We start from the raw sequence: 22,105 nt of genomic DNA, 5'->3' as shown, positions 1-22,105 counted from the left end.
ATGATGACGATGAATAATCATAATAATAATAGAACCAGAAAGTCAAAAGACTTAGTGATTCCTTGCCCATATGATAATAAACTTTAGGTAGAAGATTTTCTAACGATCTGAAATGCTGAGCAGAAATGGCAAGTCTTGCAGAATTGAGTAATGCATATCTATGCAAAGAGGGTCGAACAAACTTCACTTCTGTATAATTCTACTTATTCTGACTATAACCAACAATTGACCTTGAATGACCTTTGACCTCCATTTAAAACAATAGGGATTATCTGCTCATCAAAGGCTACCAACATACCAAGTTAAAGTTCATGAAACTTTTCTTCTTGAGATATTGTATTCACAAGGTTTACAGCCTTTGACCTCTGGTGACCTCAAATAACCATTAGCCTCCATGAAAAACACTAGGGATCATCAGCACACCAAAGGCTACCAATATACAAAGTTTAAGCAACTTTTACTTCTTGAGATATCGTGTTTACACGGTTTTCAGACTTTGACCTGTGGTGACCTTTGACCTTCATGGAAAACATGAAAAACCATGTCGGACCCCATCAGTTGCAGTTTCACAAGTTATTGCCCCCAAGAGCCATAATTGACCTTTGGTGACCTTGGATTACATAACGGTTATTTAGTAAAACGTGCACCTACTTCATTCACAATATGTCCCAATATATCAGCCATGTCAGACTTCGTCACTGGAAGTTGTTGCAAAAATTAACGTTAGTGGACATTTTTTTGCTCATAAGCAACCTTGAATAGCCTTGGATGGCGATACGTTTTTATGAAAAATGTTCCCCTTGATGAAGTGCACTCGATCCTAAAATTGTTATGCACTCCAATGTACATACACAATGTTATTGCTAAAAAGGTATCAAATCCAACAGTTGGCACCTCATAACTTAAGAACCAGGTGTCCGATCGAAGTGGGAGTTGGTTTCGTCTATAGAGCACACAGAGCTCTATCATATATTAAAATATTGACAAACACTTTTTCTTTGCCTTGTATCTCCTAAAATGAGCATATTTATAAAAAAAACATGTCAGACCCTGTCAAGGGGAGTTATTGTTTTCAGCCTTTGACATCTGGTGACCCCAATTGACCTTTGACCTCCATGAAAAAAAGATAGAGACCATCTACTCACTAAGGGCTACTCACATACTAAGTTTGAAATTCCAAAAACTTTTACTCCTTGAGATATCGTGTTTACATGGTTTTCAGACTTTGACCTCTGTTGACCTCAAATGACCTTTGACCTCCATGAAAAACAATAGGGATCATCTACTTACTAAGGGCTACCCACATACCAAGTTTGAAGTTCATCCAACTTTAACTTCTTGAGATACCGTGTTACAAGCAAAGCGTCACATACACACACACACATTTACTCACCTCCACAATAATATTGGGACCAGTAACTTGGTACGTTTTGCATCAACAATTGTTGGACCTGATTTGTGGGACCAGAATGTACACCTTATGTGTGGGACCTTAAAAACACACCTTTGTGGGACCAGTCCAAATATGTGGGACCACAAAAACACACCTAAGAAACATCATTTGTGGGACCAGACCAAATTGTGGGACCAAAAAAACACACCTGAGAAACATCATTTGTGGGACCAGACCAAATTGTGGGACCAAAAAAACACACCTGAGAAACATTTGTGGGACCAGACCAAATTGTGGGACCAAAAAAACACACCTGAGAAACATCATTTGTGGGACCAGACCAAATTGTGGGACCAAAAAAACACACCTGAGAAACATCATTTGTGGGACCAGACCGAATTGTGGGACCAAAAAAACACACCTGAGAAACATCATTTGTGGGACCAGACCAAATTGTGGGACCAAAAAACACACCTGAGAAACATCATTTGTGGGACCAGATAAAACATGTTTCAAACTAAATTTGTGGAATCACACCCAATATGTGGGACCACAAATCATGCTGCTCCAACATGTCTGGGACCAAAAGCAGACCTTTCAAAAGGTTTGGGTACCAATCCCAAAACTCCTTTGTGGGACGTACCATCTAGTGAACAAAAATACCGAGTCTCTGTCTCTAAGACAGAAATTAAAGGAGCTTTGGTAGTTGAAAGATAAATTATACATAAGTTTTTGTACTGTTTCCCCCGAAGTCAGCAATAGATATTCATCCTGCGAATATTTTCCCCAAAAAACTGCCTCAGCAATAGCAATTTCCAACAGAAATTTCTTTAATCGGCAGAAAAAAAGGTATATGAATTTTTCTTAAGTTGACGTCCCAGCTCAATAAGTTGGAGGAATACTGTACAGAAAGTAAGGAACACATTTATCTCTCATAACTACCTATCCTCCTTTAGCCATTCAGATGTGTCAAGTTAAGGAACTGTAAATATGTTAGGAAAAGAACATTTTCAATTTTTCACAGTTGTCCTTATCTTTCAGTCTACACTGCATATAATTTGACAAATTGACCACAGTAATTCACTTTTGATTCAATTTGAGTTTGAACTTATACATTTTCATGCTCAACAAACTTGGCATCAAGGTATTCTAATTCAAAGTATTTCTCTGTTTAATTGATTCATCAGAATAACTGCTGTTCGTTAAAAGAACTTTTTAAGAAATATTGCTAAAGTTGTTTTCTATTAGTAGTGCCCAACAAGGATAGCAGCTTTATATGTATTCATACTGGGCAGAATCAACAATGCTGTCAGTTTGCACTAACATCTACAGTAGGCTCAAATGAGCACAGAAAATGTGGGACCAACCAGCTATATATATATATATGTATATATACATATTTAAAGCGGGAGGCCCGGGTTCGAATCCCGGTGGAGGCTCGAAGTTTTTTCACTGTTCTGGATTTTCCTTCACATTACGTTTTCAACGGGGACACCCTAACCACTAGGCTATGGACACTGATTGTATGTCCAGAGGTTCCAAACAGGTGAAGGTCGTAATTCTACTGTAGGCGTTTGACACCTGTATCGACCAATACTAGTTCTGTTCGTGGTGACATATTTTGCCTTACTCTAGACCTTACTCTGCCTTACTCTCTATATATATATATATATATATATATATATATATATATATATAACTGTGGGACCAACCAGCTATATATATATATATGTATATATATATATATATATATATATATATATATGTATATATATATATATATATATATATATATATATATATATATATATATATATATATATATAGTTAAAGATAATCATGGCTAACTTGCACTTCTTGTTTTATATCCCCACCGAATTGTTTTACAATTAAAATCTGCTTAGTTTTACTCAATTAGTATAGTTATAACAGGGGTTGCAGCTTTATATACTACATACTGGGTAGAAGCAACTGTTATGTCTGTTCCCACTATCATCTACAGTACAGGCCCTAATGAGCACAGAAAATGTGGGACCAACCTGTCGCATAACCTGCTGTACTGTATATAGTAAAAGATTATTCCTGGCCTAGCACTTCCTGTTTTATATACCCACAGAACTTTTTAAGAAATAATAATAAGTTTTTTTTCTATTGGTAGTCCTCAACAAGGATAGCAGCTTTATTTGTATTCATACTGGGAAGAAGCAACAATATAGTCAGTTTTCACTCAAATTTACAGTAGGCTCAAATGAGCACAGAAAATGTGGGACCAACCTGCCAATAACCTGCTGTAAAGGTAAAAGAATAACTCCTGGCCTTTCATATTTTATATTAATCCCACAAAATTGTTTTACAAAAAGCGGCTTAGCTTTACTCAATAAGTAGTCCTTAACAGGAGTTGCAGCTTGACATGTACTACATAACGGGCAGAAAGCAGCTATTATGTCTGTTCCCAATAACATTAACAGTAGGCCCTAATGAGCACAGGAAATGTGGGACCAACCTGCCAATAACCTGCTGTAAAGGTCAAAGAATAACTCCTAGCCTTTCATATTTGATATTAATCCCACAAAATTGTTTTACAAAAAGCAGCTTAGCTTTACTCAATTAGTAGTCTTTAACAGGAGTTGCAGCTTGACATGTACTACATAATGGGCAGAAAGCAGCTATTATGTCTGTTCCCGATAACATTAACAGTAGGCCCTAATGAGCACAGGAAATGTGGGACCAACCTGCCAATAACCTGCTGTAAAGGTCAAAGAATAACTCCTAGCCTTTCATATTTGATATTAATCCCACAAAATTGTTTTACAAAAAGCAGCTTAGCTTTACTCAATTAGTAGTCTTTAACAGGAGTTGCAGCTTGACATGTACTACATAATGGGCAGAAAGCAGCTATTATGTCTGTTCCCAATCACATTAACAGTAGGCCCTAATGAGCACAGGAAATGTGGGACCAACCTGCCAATAACCTGCTGTAAAGGTCAAAGAATAACTCCTAGCCTTTCATAATTGATATTAATCCCACAAAATTGTTTTACAAAAAGCAGCTTAGCTTTACTCAATAAGTAGTCCTTAACAGGAGTTGCAGCTTGACATGTACATAATGGGCAGAAAGCAACTATTATGTCTGTTCCCAATAACATTTACAGTAGGCCCTAATTAGCACAGAAAATGTGGGATCAACCTGCCAATACACTGCTGTAAAGGTCAAAGAATAACTCCTGGCCTTTCATATTTTATATTCCCACAAAATTGTTTTACAAAAAGCGGCTTAGCTTTACTCAATTAGAAGTCCTTAACAGGAGTGGCAGCTTGATATGTCCTACATAATGGGCAGAAAGCAACTATTATGTCTGTTCCCACTAACATTTACAGTAGGTCCTTATGAGCACAGAAAATGTGGGAGCAACTTGTCAAATAACCTGCTGTATATATAGTTAAAGATAATTCCTGGGCTAGCACTTCCTCTTTAATATCCCGACAGAATTGTTTAAGAAATAACGCTAAATTTCTTGTTATTAGTAGTCCTCAACAGGGATGACAGCTTGTTATGTATATATTTCATACTGGGCAGAAGCAACTGTGTGCTCCTCCACCCCTCACTTTTATGCACTTTTTGGCTACTCAATTAGTAGTCCTTCTCATGGGTGGCAGCTTTATATACTCGGCAGAAGCAACAATGTCAGTTTCCACACACATATTACAGTACGATCTAATAAGCGCAGAAAATGTGGGACCAACCTGCCAACCTATTTAGTTCATTTAAGGATAATTCCTGGTCTTGTCTTCATGTTGAATATACCCATTAAAAACAAATTGCCAATAAAAAGCTAAGTTTTTAATTTTAATTTTCAGGTTTACAGACTTGTTCAGGGCCAAGGCCTTCTCACACGACTTTACAACTTAACCCTGGTCATTGGTAACTTGTCACACTTACACACCAAAGTGTGTACAATTCAATCTATCTCTCCTGGGGCACCACAGTGCACCACAACCATGTGTCCCCCGGAGGACTTCCCTTAGGGTGCAGCCACAACGGGCGTAAACAACTATATTTACAAGTTACCTCGCAAGTCCCCATTTATACATCTGTGTGAAGAGAGGCAATGGAGATAAAGCGCCTTGCCCAAGGACACAACATAATGATCTGGCCAGGGCTCGAACCTTAGAACGTAATTCACTGCCCACTTGACCACAACGCCCTCCACAGGGGTTTAGGATATGCCCTTGTGTTGAACACAGAAATTTTGGTTCCCCCATGTGCCCCTTCTCCCCCCCCCCCCCCCTTCGCTTTCATGTACTTTTTGGCTACTCAATTGGTAGACCTTATAAAGGGTGGCAGCTTTATATACTGGGCAGAAGCAACAATGTCAGTTTCCACACAAATTTACAGTACGATCTAATAAGCGCAGAAAATGTGGGACCAACCTGCCGACCTATTTAGATCATTTAAGGATAATTCCTGGTCTTGCACTTCATGTTGAATATACCCTTTTAAAACAAATTGCCAAAAAAAGAGCTAAGTTTTACTCAACTAGGAGTCCTAAACAGGGGTTTAGGATATGCCCTTGAACACAGAAAATTTGGTTCCCCCATGTGCCCCCCACCCCCAATTTCATGTACTTTTTGGCTATACTCAATTAGTAGCCCTCATTAAGGGTGGCAGCTTTATATACTAGGCAGAAGCAACAAATTTGTCAGTTTCCACTAAAATTAACAGTAGGCTCGAACGAGCACAGAAAATGTTGGACCAACCTACATATAGTCAAAAGAATAATTCCTGGGCTTGCACTTACCCTTTTAAAAAAAATGCAAAAAAGCTTTACATTTTTCTCAAGTAGTATTCCTTAACAAGGGTTTACAATATATGTCCTTGAGCACTGAAAATGTCTTTCCCTCATGCTTCTCCCCTTTCTGGCTACTGTATAACAGTATAATAAGCACTATACAACAGTAAATTTATCCTAACCTTTTACGATACTGTAGGACTGGAAAACTCCTATATTGACTGGAAACCATAGTTTTCAATAATAATATATAGCCAACATGCTTGTGTGATCTTTAAACTGTGAGACCAAACAGGCATGAACAATATAGGGCATGGTACAGTTTAGTGTACCCCGTGCCACCCACCCCCCCCCCCCCTCTAACTCTCTGGTGGAAGTAAACCATGGCATTACACTGCATGCAAGGACTGCCAAAAACTTCAGAGGAAGTTTACCTTCATACTTTTTTCCCTTCCACTAAAATAATTCAAAGGCATACTGTAAAACCTAGATGGTACAGGAAACAACATTGATGATCTGTTATTTTTGTAGTATGCTGGAAAAAAAAAATGTACTGAAATTCAGCCCAATGATGTGAAGTGGCAATACATCTATAATTAACACACTTCTTGAATACTGAACATTATATTATAGATTAGTATGGCAAGAGAGTGAAATCAGTGGAAATTCTTATATGAGAACATTTCTAGGTAAGTAATTTCTTTCTCAACTTTAAATGTGTACCAACAAGTGCGAAAGTGACTGGAGAAAATATATATCAGAATCAATAGTCTGCATGCAGTCCATTTGCCAACTAATTATAATTAGTCAAGATTACTTAGCTACTACCTTCAATTGTTCTCCAACAGTCTTTATCCAAAGAGAGTTGAAACTGTTTTCAAATTAATCTAATGGCCTGCAAATTAGAAGCTTCTTCTAAACTGTTTCCACAGTTACTAATCTCAGACTCTATGATTCAGTTATTCTAGTTAATGAACACATGTACAGTATGCATACTCCACAGACACTGTAATGAAAAACTATTCAGAAAACATGGGAACTACAAAACCCTAAAAAAAAACATGGGTAAATAAAATTAAGTTTATTGTTATATTTTACACTTCCTTACTCACCATACACATACTGTAATCTGTAAACTGTAAACTACAATCTCTCAGTGACTTTTGATTCTCCCACAGGACCCATTACCACTAAAGTCAAGAAAATGTGACCTTAAAGGTATGCAAATATAGAGAAACAGTTACCAAGAAGGGCAGACAATTTGACCTTTGGGGTTCACATTGGCTTTTTTTCTGCAGTAAGAGGATTCCAGTATATACAGTATATGCCTACTACTGTACATGCAATATCTAAGGCCCACTATATTTAGTTGTATCATGTATGCAGTATATGGAGCTACTTAACATTGGTAAAAATGTCTTTATACAGGTAATTTTACACAATTAACTGCAGGCATACTGTGATATTCATGAAAATATGGCAGTTGTATGAAGCATGTGACTGCATGTGTACAGCAGGTACAGTAAACACTGTATAGTGAAGTCTTTTTTTTTTGGTTCTCAAATTTGTCTTAATTTGTATCACAACAGCTTGCATTATATAGTCTATGTACACTTCAAAGGTTCTTAGTTTTGGTTTTGCATATTAGAAACAGAAATGTGAACAGGTGTCTTAATCAAATCTTTTGACGTGAAATCGCAGTGAGGAGAAAGCTATAGTTACAAATTCCTTGGTTTTTAAATTTCAATCGAAAATTCTTATTGATAGAAATAATAATATCAGTTTCATTCCAATTACTTAAGTTTGGGACATCAAGTTAGAAATGATCTGTGCTTGTACGGCATTCTCTTCCTTTCAAATAAGGGTTAACTTCTTTTATTCCAATCGAATAGTCTAATACAAGCTGTGACAACATGTGGGATGAAACTAAAGCAAAACATGGTGCTCTTCTATACCATATCCATGAGCAGTCTCTACTTGTCACTATCACAATTCACAAAATTGACCATACTTCCAGTTTGAGAGAGCATTTACTGAATTTTCAGAACAGCCTCTGTTGACCTCAAGTGGCCATCAAAAAGCTTTCAAAATCTCATTTCATAAATGCCCCCCTCCCCCCAAACACACATATAAGCCGCACAATTGAACCAAACTTCAGCTACTACATCATGGTGTGAATGAATAAATGAAAGCACTTTAATTGCTGCCAACTGAAAATTCTTGCATCATAATTACAATTAGACATAATTTTGGCCTGTGCATTTAAATGAAATTTACAATACCTCTCTTAAGGAGGTATGTTGAGTAGGAGGTACTACAAGACGATTCTAGCTCTTTGGAGTTAGCTTGAAGCGAGCAATACTGTACTTAACTTGAAATTTGGGAGTTGAATGGACTTAATTAAGTGCAATTTCATGTTATTAGCATATATAACTAAGGAATTTTGTCAGCCACAACAAGTCTATGGGCAGTTCCAAGCAAAACAGGACATGACTCCCAAAACTTCAAATAGGTTTAAACGTAACAAATTTGGTATCAAATTAAAGCTAAGAATCAAAATTTCCATAAGCATAATTTAAGCATAATTTAAATTGCAACATTAATAAAAATAATGGTTGTCAAGTTGATACTAATACATTCATATACATGATAAAAATGATAAACCTGAATTGATGCATGATGTTTGAACTCTAGAGATCCAAACCATGGGCTTAACATTTCTGTAACATATATATTTCATTACTGTTCAATGACCTACAGTAATTAGATTTTGGAAAAAAAATGTCATGCTGTAAGGGTAAATTGTGATGTTTTTTTTAATTATTCCTTTGCAAGACAATAATTTGCAATGAAGTTTGTTTCCAAACCTGGACATCGATAACCATTAAATACAAGCACATTTTTAAGTTCATCTGACTTGCATCATTAATGACTCATTAAAGTCTGTCACGTACGCTGTAACAATTTTGCTACAGCATGACGTTACAGCTGATATACACACAAACTTTTGCAATGTAGTGTCCTATTTCCAGACATAATTGAACCACCCCCCCCCCCCTCTGGAACCAACCACTTAAAATGAGGTTGCCTTTAAAGTGATTTAGCTTTCAAATGTGAGATATCAGCTTACCTTCTTAAATGACTAATGAGAAACAATAGAGACAGGGAAAATATAACACATATTAATTATAGTTGACACCCTTTTTGAAAGCTGGTGGCACCATTCCAACTTCTTCATTCAACTCAGATACTGTATATACCTACATTTCCGGATATGCTATGTGATATATGTTTATGGAACATAAATTGTCAAGTTATCTTTTAATCAAGTCATTTTTATGTTATATTCACATTATAAAATATTCGTAATTTTGTAATTGCCTGTTGTGTGTCACGCTGTAACGCTATGCTAATTTGAATTTTCATTTCATGATTAATGTAGTTTTAACAAATTTCCACATCTAAGATCAAAGACGATCTACGAATAACGATCTACTGTAAGTACCTTCAAAGCACCATTGAAACATGACAGTGTGCCGCTATACATCGACTTTGCATTGACATTTCAATTGTCACGCTGTAACGGTCACGCTGTAACGTTACATTGAGTAAGATTTTATTGCATATTTAAATTAATTGCCAAACAATTTTCACAAATTAGGTGTCATATAAGACATTGCAGAAAGCAACAAAAGAGTTTCCAATATGGTAGCTGTTTAAACTTCACAGAGTTTTGGGTATACATGTTTGCGCAAAAAACTCGTCCATTTGACATCACACTGTAACAAGGATGATTTATTAATCATATTTCATAAATATGATAGATGGATCAATGATTCATAGTTAATTTTTATACCTGTTTATCAAGAACTAATTATTTTGTACTATTTTATTGCTGATAAATAAATAAGTCTTTGTGAAAGAACCATATGAATATTGAACAAGCCTTCTGATTGTCGCACTGTAATGCTTTGAACTTGCCCCTAAGCAAAGACATGCCATTGAGTTTACTACAGGTACTGTAGTTGTTTGGTGGAATTATAGTTGTTTTGCACTTTGACAAGAGTTGACGCTCGAAATGCTTTATCACCTCTGTACCCCACTAATAATAAATAAGAAGATACATTTTCATTTCTGTATATATTGGGTGCATATCCAGGTGGGAGGGGCGTCTGGAGAGTCCCCCACCCCCTCCCCCTTAAAAAAGGGAAAAAGAAAAAAGGAAGAAGCAAAATGGGGAAGGCAAACAAATGGGAAAGGAGGAAAAGAAAAGAATGGGGGAAGGGGAAAGAAAATAGAATAAAGAGGTCAATTATATGATCATTAGGTAATTTAACATGATGGTTGTATAGATTAACTACATGATCATCATGGTATCAAAGGGGAATATATAGCGGTGAGTCATATACGGATGGTGCTAATATCTGTACTAAACCATATAGCTTCTATTACAGGGAAACTGTGCAGGCCCCTGGATCCAAGACCACCATGCGCAAAGCAAGAGTTAACAAAACAGACAGTCTCCTGATGGTCTCCTCTTTAAAAGTCACTGAGAACCCTCCTTTTACTAAAAGCTGTATTCACCACTGAAACTAAGGGTGTACAGTATATTTACGGATCTTATATTTGGGGTAGGAGTGCTCTGCCTTTGAAACCATTTTAGACTTTTGACATTCAAAAGAACTGAAAACTTTACAGCGTTTTGGAAGAGTTAAAAGCAGTCGCGTACTAAGCTTGGACAGAGGGGAAATCTGCCCGGCTACCAAAGTCAAAGTCATGAGTGGCAACTTTTCCGTGCCCTATATATATATATACTGCTGAAGAAAGAACTTGGGGAGTTCTTGCTTTAATTCCAATCTGTTCATTCATAGATCATTGAAATTGATTTCTGAAAGGGTTACATTTATATAGGACAAATGGATTCAATAGTAAGTTGATCCCTGCCTCCCCCACCCACCCAGGCTTCACCACCCACCCAGGCCCCCCCCCAAAAAATAAAAAAAGATGGGGACAGGGCCACTCATTGAGGTAACAAAAATCCAAACATGTTCTGTAGCAGATTATGAAGAGACATTGAAAGTTCCCCAGCATCTTACTCCATAATGATCAAAATTGCACTTTGTCACATAAATGAGAAACAAAATTCAACTTGAAGATTCTTTGAATGGGCAACATTCGATATCATCATTTTCAATATGTCCTTTACTGTTATTCTGTGGTACACATGGAAGTGTAATTTTTTGTGAATTTTCTCATGAAATTTTGATGATACAAGACAAAATATCCAGTATATGTGTGAATGGCTAACATTGATTCTTATATTGACATTTTTTCCATCGAAACCCCTACTCTACTGAAATTCAAATCCGTTTGGTGTTCACATAAACAATGCAAGTAAGGTCATGACCATCGATATTTACCTAGTGGCCGTGAAATACCACAATCAAGAAATTCATGAGCCTAGTCTTTGATCTCCTTTAATAATGCATGCTTTCATGATTTATTTTAAGCCGAAACGAGTCTACTTCCATGACAAAATTGTTTTACAGCAAAACATATATGCAGTAAATATATATATTTTTTGAAGTTGAAATTGCTGGGTTATATTCTAACTCTAATACCAGTATCAAAGTTCAATATAGTTATAAGAACTGAATGGTTAATTTGGAATTACACTGATGAAAACAAAAAAAGCCTACATACCCACTTGTTTTGACACATTCCTTGAAAAATAACAGCTTCTAGCTTGCAGGTTCATTGAGAGTAAAAGTACTGTAGTGTGGTACTTCTTAAGCCAGTAGTGTATACCAAAAGCTACAATGACACGTACAGTAGGACTACTAAATAGTCCACTGAGGTTGGTCATGACATTTGCTTTCATTGAAATATGAAGTAAGAACATCCTGTACAGGCCTGGCAGAAGATCATTAAAACTAATGAGAGTTAATCAGCTGGCAAATAAACAAAACAAAAACTGTAAAAGTGAGAGATATAAAGTGAGATATAAAGTACTGTACCAAGTTACTGGTCCCAATATTATTGTGGAGGTAAGTACAGTATGTGTGTTTTCCCTAACCACTGACCATACCATTTGAGAGGTGCTATTCACAATAGCCCTTCATCAAAATTAGTGTGTATTTAGAGTGTTTTATGTTTTTTCCACACAAAAAGACACAATGAGAAAACATACAGAATTTTTGGCACCATGCATATTCATGAAGATGATCACTCAGAAGATGGGAAAATAGGGTTCTATAGGTTGTAAATTGTGGGACCAGGCAGTGGTCCCACAATTGCTATTGCTGTCCCACATTTCTAGATGTGTTTTCAGTCACTGGTTCCACAATTAATGTAAAGGTGAGTACATACATACACACACACACACGCCATCACCATCGCATAGATTCCTTTCGGCCTTCGGCAAGGAATCAAAAAGCATTTATACATTAAGTTGCCCATGGATTGGTGTACCTGAAACTGTCGACCCACCCTCCCCCCCCCCTCCCTCACCCCTCTTCTTATCCTAATGGATGTGTGAAAGTTATCATGGTTCACTATTTCACTCAACAAATGCTGCAACATGCTTCGACCATGTTCATAAACACTGAATGCTCTAAACCACTTTACTTCAGATGTTGTCGGCAACTGTTTGAAGTTTCCAATGGCAAGACATTTCAAGTAATACACTTTGCATTGAATCGTTGCCTTCATGAATAAAATGTAAAATAAACAAATAGTTAGGAAGCAGTACAATATATTTCGAAGATTTCAGGAAGTTACAAAAAAGAAAATTAACAACTGTTCATAATTTTCTGCATTCAATTTCATATGCTAATTAAGATGCATGGAAGCAACATTTCTTTTTCACTTTGGCTGACATGTACTAGAGCCTATATCCCCTTTGGAAGACATGTTCGACCATGACGTGGACCCTTCATCATTTCTTTCACTAAGAAGGCTGTTGCCTCAAATATGGCGAATTTCAATAACTCATTGACCATTCATAACTACTTACATGTCTCATTTACAAGTGAAGTTTTTAATCGGGTGGCAAACCATTAAGTATTGCTCATTCTTGAATAGTGACTGAAAGATAGGAGAAAAGGTTCACAGATTGAAAGCAGACATAACTAGGTACTGTAAATTGTTAACTGCCTCGGATCATCTGATTGAATTAGTGCTACCTTACTCATAAGGAATTCACATTGCATACCAGATACACAACGGTAGTGACATTGGGCAATAATTGTATGCATGACAGCTCGTACTAAAGAGGTTGAAGTTCACTTTCCAATTATTCTTTGATGCTTGCCTGTCAAAGGCTGTCATGCAGTGATGATGCTGTCAGTTCCATTACTGAAAGACAATTGACCTGAGGTTGTTTGGGACTTAAAGAGGTAATGAAATGGAAAAAAATTCTTTCTCATCGTATTCTGTATACTCGTGCATTTCCAATGATACCCAATTTGTGTCAAACAAAGCTTGCATCCTCGAGGAATAAACGATCAAAAATTTGAGGGTAATAAAAACTTTCGAAAAATTGTTGTATTTACGGTAATGCGGCGTGACTTCAGTCGAGGAACTCAGCTCACTTCCAAGACGCTATGTTTACATTCTTAAACGTCTGAGAACACACAACATTGCACTGTTGCAGCGCTCCGTAGTAATTGAGATTTGGTGTTTGGAGTTTTGTTTTTACGTAAATTTATCTCGTTACTGTTAAATATGCCGAGCCGATATGTGGTATCAGGTTGCTCCACCACAAGTAAAGACGGATTTCTACTGCAAGCTTTTCCAAAAGATGACAGAAATCGAAGAATTTGAACACGACTCGCTCAAAACACTACACATACACAACGTTATGAGTGCCTGTAGGCCTATACTGTTGCCAAATTACTTGTTATGACGCTTTCTAGTCACTTTGCCCAACAACCATTTCGCCCAACTGCCGTTTCATCCAACCAGCCTGGTCATTTCGCCCAACCAGCCTGGTCATTTCGCCCAACCAGCATGGTCATTTCGCCCAACCAGCATGGTCATTTCGCCCAACCATCATAGTCATTTCGCCCAACCAGCATGGTCATTTCGCCCAACCGTGTTGGTCATTTCGCCCAACCTTATTTTTACTAATATTCAGTCAGAATAATATTACTTTTTCTATTCCACTAGTTCAATTTGATTTATTTTGGGTTAGGTTACTTCGTAATAGGTAAATAAAAAAGTGAGGTCCGCTCGATATCGATCGGAGTCTGAGCAGTTATTTCGGGTATAATGGGAGGATTACACTACTTTAGGTGTTTACGCATACAATGGAAGTTATATTATTATACAAGCACAGGGGAATCGGTCTTCATAAAAACCTATCAAACCTAACCCCTAAAACACTGATCCATCCTACTGACTAACAATTCCCGAACGTTTCCTTATTAAATTGAAAAAAAATATATAAAACCTGTTCGTAATATTGAATTACTATATTTAATCAATGTAACCACTTTATCAATGTAACCACATATGTAATCACATATGTAATCAATTTAACCACGACTTCAAGTTTCCTTAATACTCGGTTCGTATCCCGTAACGTTAACAATTCCCGAACGTTTACTATATCAAACCTATCAAACCTAACCCCTAAAACACTGATCCATCCTCAAGATTCCTTAATATTCGGTTCGTATCCTGTAACGTTAAAATTCCCGAACGTTTCCTTTACTAAAGTTATACAAAGTAAAGGACTTCAAGTTTCCTTAATATTCCTTAATATTCGAACGTTTACTATCATACCTAACCCCTAACACACTGATCAACCTCAAGTTTCCTTAATATTCGGTTCGTATCCTGTAACGTTAACAATTCCCGAACGTTTCCTTTTGAAATATCATATTTAATCAAGGTTGGGCGAAATGACCAGACTGGTTGGGCGAAATGACCAGGCTGGTTGGGCGAAATGACCAGGCTGGTTGGGCGAAATGACCAGGCTGGTTGGGCAAAATGACCAGGCTGGTTGGGCGAAATGGTAAGGTTGGGCGAAATGGCAGTTGGGCGAAATGGCAGTTGGGCGAAATGGTTGTTGGGCGAAGTGTCCTGCTTCCGTTATGACCATAGCATAGGCCTCCTTGATACAGCAAATGATGATTTTTTGTTGGTTACCTAATATTTTGCACAAAACTTAAAGCGGGTTTTAGAACAATCAATTCTAGATCTGCAAGTTTTCTTTTGTGGTAAAACTGGCTTTGTGTTGTGATTTTACGTAACAGTTGGATGATACAATTACACGGGCTAGCCTGTTATACAACGTCTATTAGTTAGGTCTAGGGCCATGTTACCAGTTCTACTATAGGTTTGAACTGTAACAGAATGTCACATTTTCCTTGCACTGTAATACACAAAATTCTAGAAGCTTCGCTACGAAGTTAAGTAGCAGGATCATCGACAGGCAAGATAATTTAAATCATATGAAGGTCTTAATAACGGTGGTTTTGTTAATGCTCAACCGACCAGTTTCGGTTCAGAGTCGTCCAACCGTTCTGCTCTGGGACTTCACATGGCAGCGACGCGTCTCGGCCATCGGGATCGTTTTACAATTCCTCTGCAAGGGGCTCAATTGATAGGGAAATACACCGATATTATCTTCAACACCCTCAAAACTATTTCCTCCTCTTCTTCCTCAAGAAAATAATTTTAGTCAAAGCTTACGAATGTCCTGAGAGGTGAAGTCCTATTTCCTTGGAATCGAAGATTCGGGAGAAGACAATTGATGAGAAGAGTGTTGTAGTTACATGTTGTAAACTGTATAACGCCGTATCGGTAAACAGCGGGGAGTCGGCTTTAGCTGAAATGGTTCCTTTGATGACGTCAGATGAACTGCGGTGGGCAGCTTTTTTTTACAAGTGGCAGCTCGAGAGGTCTCTAGGGAATACTTTGACAGCGAATTTCTGGCGTTTGAAGCCGTATTTACGGAAAGTTGTGCATGGGTGGTGTTGTAGTAATGTAGATAAACCATTCCAAGACATGAAAATTTTTCATTTCATAACCTCTTTAAGGATTATTGAATGGTTGTAAACAAATCTCCCAGCAGTTACTGTAGGCAAAAGGCTTAAGGTTGAGAATTTCATTCATTGGTGTTCTTGCTGTGGGTAGGACTATGTGAAATAATATCTATGGAAGCAAGATGGGATTATATTAAACTTATCCTGGATGTCCTCATTGTTAATCCATGATCATACGGCTTTAAGGTGCAACTCATGAAAAAATAGAATACTAAACTAATCAAGTTCTAAAAACTGTACAAATGCTTAAATGAAACATTTGGTAATATCTCACTCCTTTTTTTCACAGTGCTGAAAGTGCTATATTTCACGTCTACTAGTGATCATATTGACAATAACTGAAACTGTTTTCATAGTGTTACTCTACCCTAATGGAAAACTAACCTGAATTGTTTAAAGCTATTCTTAAAATCTCTCACTCAGGAAGGTTTTTATTGGCAGGGGTGGGGGAGGTGGGGGGGGTCATAAGCTCATACTTTTTAAGATGTACAGTTCTTTCTAATGTACGAAGCATATGATAACATTGTAAGTAATTGTAATAACCAAGCAGCCAGCATTCTTCATCAGTCAAATTACACATGGAGCCACTGAAGGTAAGTAATACCATGACACTATTGTACATGCTACCAGTTGCTTATCATGCCAACTTAAAAATAAACCAGTCATCACACTATTGCATATGACCTGGATTTCACCAAATCTATTTGACTTTTGATGCTATAAATTGCAAACGTCTTTTCACCTTGGTCTTTCTTTCAACAGAATTCATTTCAGAAATTGATACGTTAATTATAGAATGTGCAATACCCATGAAACCACTGTGGGTGATAACAATTTACAATAAGAGTATACCTGCCCCCCCTGCATCCTTCCGATTGCTTACCCCTCAGGCACAGATGTTGCTGTCTGGAACACTGTTATTAGGTCCATTCGTCTGAAACAACCAGTTTGGTTTTCTCGTGGGTAATCAGCATTTTCATCATGAACAGCCATACGGGTTTGGATATTCCTGAAATTTAATTAAAATAGGGTAGCCATATGAACATTCACAAGTCATTCACATGCTCTGAGATCATTTCTCATGCTATTGCTTTGTTGTGACTCCTGTTTCAAGGTGTCCTACAGCGTATTACACAAAGTCATTGGCCACGAAACCATGAGTATTGAATTCAATGGATTTTAATTATTTCTAGAAGTTTATGCTCTTACTCAAAAATTTTGACCAAAGGTGACCATATTAGATTATCTAGCATATTTGGGGCCATTACAGCATACCTTTAAGAGGAACCCCACCTGGAAATAGTGATTTACTTAAAACCATCTCAATGCATATCTACTTTCTTTACCGGCCTGTATATTGCACAAAACATTTTACTTATTAACTTTTTCCTTGCAAGAATATAAAGAAATTCCAAGAGACCTTTACATAGCCACAGGAACAGTGATACCAATTTAAGTGTTTATTATGCTGTCCCCAATTCCCACCCCACTCCTTTATCACATATTGTCATTTTATAATAAATTATCAAGTGACAATTGCTATTGCAGTTGAGGTCTCCTCTTAACTGGACACTGCCTTGCTTTGCCATAACCAAAGTCGTTAACAATGTGGAAGTGGACTGCAGTTTCAAAGGTAATTCTTAGGAAGCCATTATACAATTACATAGGAATCTTATTACTTTAATAGTGTCATCTGCTCTGTTGCTGTATTGTTATTCACGACCTCCACATTAGTGTTCAAACGATCAACTGAATCAGAATCGGAACATAATCGGAATCGGTAAAAATAACGTGGAATACCAGTTGTGTCATACCTATTATTCAAAAACATTTGGAAGGTGAAAATATCATTATTCAAAAACAAATGGAAGGTGAAAATATCAACTGATGTATTAAGTTTGTTCTTTTACTATGAAACATAAAAGTAAAGACACCCTCTAGACTCATTCTTCCACAATGTGATAATCAAATTAGGCTTGCCAGGGTCGCCGATTTTGCTTCCCTCGTGGTTAGTGACTTCATATTTCTTGGCACAGTAAGCATGGTAACAATTAATACAAATTTCGCTAATTAACGTATGTGCTGAATATATAAGGCATATATGTTAACTAGCTGAGTATTGGTTATGTTTAGGCATCAAATGCTCCGTAGAGCAGTATTTGATGCCCTTATTTTTAATTTCATGTTTCTTTTTCTCACAACTTGCAAAGGGCCATACTTCCCTGCCCATCACCTCCCTTTTACCGTCGACCCTCTTATTCTCCATTTTTTTTTAACCTTTCCATGTTTGCCGCAATGCCCTCAAAAATAATTTAATTTTGGCAGAAATGCTGATATGCCTCTAATCCATAGCTGTCGCATTAAGCCCAACACTAGGTTGTTACATTGTAAACAGGTCTCGGAATACAGTCTAATATTTTGGTCAAATCAATTATGCCACAAGTGAATGCAATATTTTCATGTGAAAAAAAAACAACATTGGAGTAGTTTCTAGTTGTTATGATTTCTTTATATCAATCTGGTAACATTCTACAATAATTATAAACAAGTTACGATGGTACCATTTGCTGTTCAGTTTGATTGGCCTAAGCTTATATTTTCTAATTGAACTTGAATGGAATAAAGTAGGTAACGAATAAGGATGTTTAACTTAAGTTCGTAACAATTCTATTTGTTCATAAACGGAATAATACTAAAAATAAGTACAAATAATGTGGGAATGTAAGAAATATGTAAATAAAATTACACTTTGGTGAAGATTAAAGATGGATGCTTTAATTGTCTGAGATATTTTTTGAGATGGATATTTTGAGTAACTATTCTTAGCCCATTTCAAGCATTTAACAGGTGACATACACGTCGAGGTGGTTAGGCCATTAGCTTAGCACAGTGCTTAATAGGTAGGATGTCATATTTTCGTATTTTGCAGGGGCATATCCAGGATTTTCTAACCCGGGGGGCGCGAATTACTATCTAAGCGGAGCGCCACCATCGGTTGGTGCGCAGCGTACAGAAAAATTCTGGTTTTTATACCCCCCCCCCCAGATCACCGGAAATGGCACTTCTCGTGCTTGAAAATGACCAACCAGATGTACACTTTTGCCTGAGAACCAAGTGTATCCCAATAGTTTTTTTTTTCCATCCATAAGCTTTTGAAGATTTTTTTCAGTCACAAATCATATTCAACCTCATCGCATGTCCTGTGGATCATTGCTTTTGTAGGTGATTCTACGTCGCGGCCCACAATATCCGACAGTTTTCAGCCCATTATTTGTTCAGAATTTGAAAATTCACTTCAAAACATACCCATAATGTTGCAAAAAATGTCATCTATGGACAACCAATATAGAAACATAGGCGTAGGAGCCTCATGTGATTTGGGGGGGGGCTGTAACGACTAGCCCGAAAAGTATAACCAAAATTTTTAGGGCGCTACGCGCGCGTTCAGCATCTTAATGTGCTATCATATAGGCATTGTTCCGTCATTACATCGCATGCCGATAACAGATAAGATAACCAATAAGATGATGAACGCGCGCTGAGTGCGCAAAAAATTTTGGTTATATTTTCTGTGTTATTACCCTTCCATATTGGTTATAATTGTTGGGGAAGTTGTTACAATAATAACGATAGTAATAATATCAGTTTAACCATTGAAAAACACATTGCAAATTATTCTTCTTTCAGTAGGTGCCCGAAAAATTCTCAGCATATTTGTCCGAATTTTCACCAAAAATTTGGGTTGGGGCGCTGCAGCCCCCCCCCAGCCCGCCCCCCCCAGCCCACCCCCCCCGCCTGCTACGCCTATGTATAGAAATACCTCCTTCAACTCCTAACAGACCGGTCAAAATTACACGAGTAGAGGGAAGTATGATGAAGAATGTTGGTAAGGAAATTTTCAACAATTCAGACACAGTTAATTTATTGGTGTACAAATATTAAACACTTTTATAACGGCTATTATAAAACTTGGTTGAAGGAAATGAAATAATACCAGGTAAACTGAACACTACACACATAGACGTAGGAGGGCGGGGGGGGGTTCCTGCTGAAAGAAAAATAAATTGCAATGATGTATAGCTAAAGGAAATGAAAAAAATATCTCCTTGATAATTAAAATCAAGTTCTAAGCTTGGTCGACTAATTCGCTATTACTAATGTAAAAGAGAATTTGACATAATTGGACCTCCATGCATTTTCTCCATCTACATAAGACATTTCGTTGTTTACATTAGCATCCCGCGGTATACTGCGCAATTTCCACGGACCGTACGATACACGATGGTATGCGATGTAATAACCGATGCTTGCTTATCAGTGGCGTAGCTAGGATTTTTTGAGTGGGGGGGCCATGGGGGTCTGTTCTTTCTTGTGGGGGGGCTGGAGGTTACTATCTAAGCGGAGCGCCACCTTGGTTGGCGCGGAGCGTACAGAGAAAATTTGAGATTTCAGCACCCCCCAGATCGCAGGAGATGGCACCTGTGAGGCAAAATAGCAACCAAAAAGATGTGCAACTTTGGTGACAGAAATGCAAAAAGAGTTTTTTCTCTTTAATGCTGACTGGCCTTGCCAACTCAGCCAGACTTTTAACTTGAGGGAAGTTGGCATCATTTGTCGTTTCAAGGTGTCAAGGCCTTTCTCCCAACTCAAACCCCTGTGGGCTACCGGTAGTAGGTTTGCAGGATATGCCCACATGTGGACTTAAATAGCATTAGAGGAAGGGGATGGAAGTCTATCGATGTTTCGGTAATGGTCCACATTGCTGGCTCGGTGCTAATTAGGCCATTTATTGGATTTCTTGAGGCAGCTGTCATCAGAATCTGGGTTTTTGTGCCAATCGATGACCGATAACATGTATTGGTATGTAAATTTCTTCTTCATACATCTAGCAACACTCTAAAAACAAATGAGTGGATTTCATTCCATTGGAGTGATCGCTCGGCGCACTTCAAATTAAGAGTGAAATTTAACTCTATTGGAGTTAACCCTCACTCCTAATATGAGTGAATATAACTCTATTAGGAGTTAAGATTTACTCCAATGGAGTGGAAATTCACTCTTATACCGGAAGGTGCTCAGTGATCACTCCCATGGAGTGAAATTCACCTATGTTTTTATCAGTGCAGTACAGTGCATATCATCATAGACGTACGTACGTACTACGTACGTTCGTATATCAGACGCACTCGATACCCACACGATACGATACGGTCCTGGAGAAACAATTTCCACTCATCATTTTTTAAGGCGATACAGTAGTGAGTAGTGAACAGGCACAGCCGCATGTTTGCAGGAATTTCAGAATTCCCAATTTTTATATCTCTACCAGTAGTGGAAAATCATGTTTCGACAGTTTCGTGGGCATAAAAAAGTTGTTTTGTGGAATATTCAATGACATATCAGGGGCGGATGCAGGATTTGTGACAGGGGGGGTCTGACTGGTCCAGCCGCGCCTGAACGTAAGACTATCTAAGCGGAGCGCCATCATCGGTTGGCGCGGAGCGTACAAGCAAATTTTTGGCTTTACAAACCCCCCAGATGGCCAGAAACGGCACTTCCCGAGTATTCTAAGCTGCATGTACCTAGCCTGAAAATATGGATCTCATGTCTGCAATTTCTCAATTGATGAGAAAAAAACAATCTATGAAATATGGTATTACATATCAGATGAGTTGAGATGATACAAAAATCATAATGCCTTTAGCCCCCAATCCCCTCCCGTTCCGTCACCACTGTTTGATGCAGGGCCGGATCCAGGATTCTGGAAGGGTGAGGGGTTTGCTCATGAAAAATTCGTTAGCGCATCCTAGCAGCCTACCGCTCTGTAACCTCACCGCCCAAAAAAATTCGAACACCACCGTCTGAAAATT

At 37.7% G+C, this 22,105-nt stretch overlaps 1 protein-coding gene and 1 long non-coding RNA gene across 3 annotated transcripts in view; one reads left to right on the top strand and one right to left on the bottom strand.

The window, feature by feature from the left end:
- The window catches only part of LOC139979197 (uncharacterized), a 75,456-nt gene that overhangs the window by 17,165 nt on the left and 36,186 nt on the right, over positions 1 to 22,105 (top strand). The window lies entirely within an intron of this gene.
- Positions 14,166 to 22,105, bottom strand: part of LOC139979217 (uncharacterized) — a 56,858-nt gene continuing 48,918 nt past the window's right edge. For both annotated transcript variants that reach the window (XR_011797127.1, XR_011797128.1), the window contains exons 2-3: positions 14,995 to 17,244; positions 14,166 to 14,835 (exon numbers count right to left, since the gene is read on the bottom strand). This is a non-coding gene — a long non-coding RNA (uncharacterized lncRNA). The remainder of the gene's footprint in view (positions 14,836 to 14,994; positions 17,245 to 22,105) is intronic.

The sequence above is a fragment of the Apostichopus japonicus genome, chromosome 13, assembly GCF_037975245.1.
Source record: "Apostichopus japonicus isolate 1M-3 chromosome 13, ASM3797524v1, whole genome shotgun sequence".
NCBI classification, from domain to species: Eukaryota; Metazoa; Echinodermata; class Holothuroidea; order Aspidochirotida; family Stichopodidae; genus Apostichopus; species Apostichopus japonicus.
The sequence above is the reverse complement of the archived record's forward strand: the minus strand, read 5'-3'. Positions and strand labels throughout refer to the sequence as shown.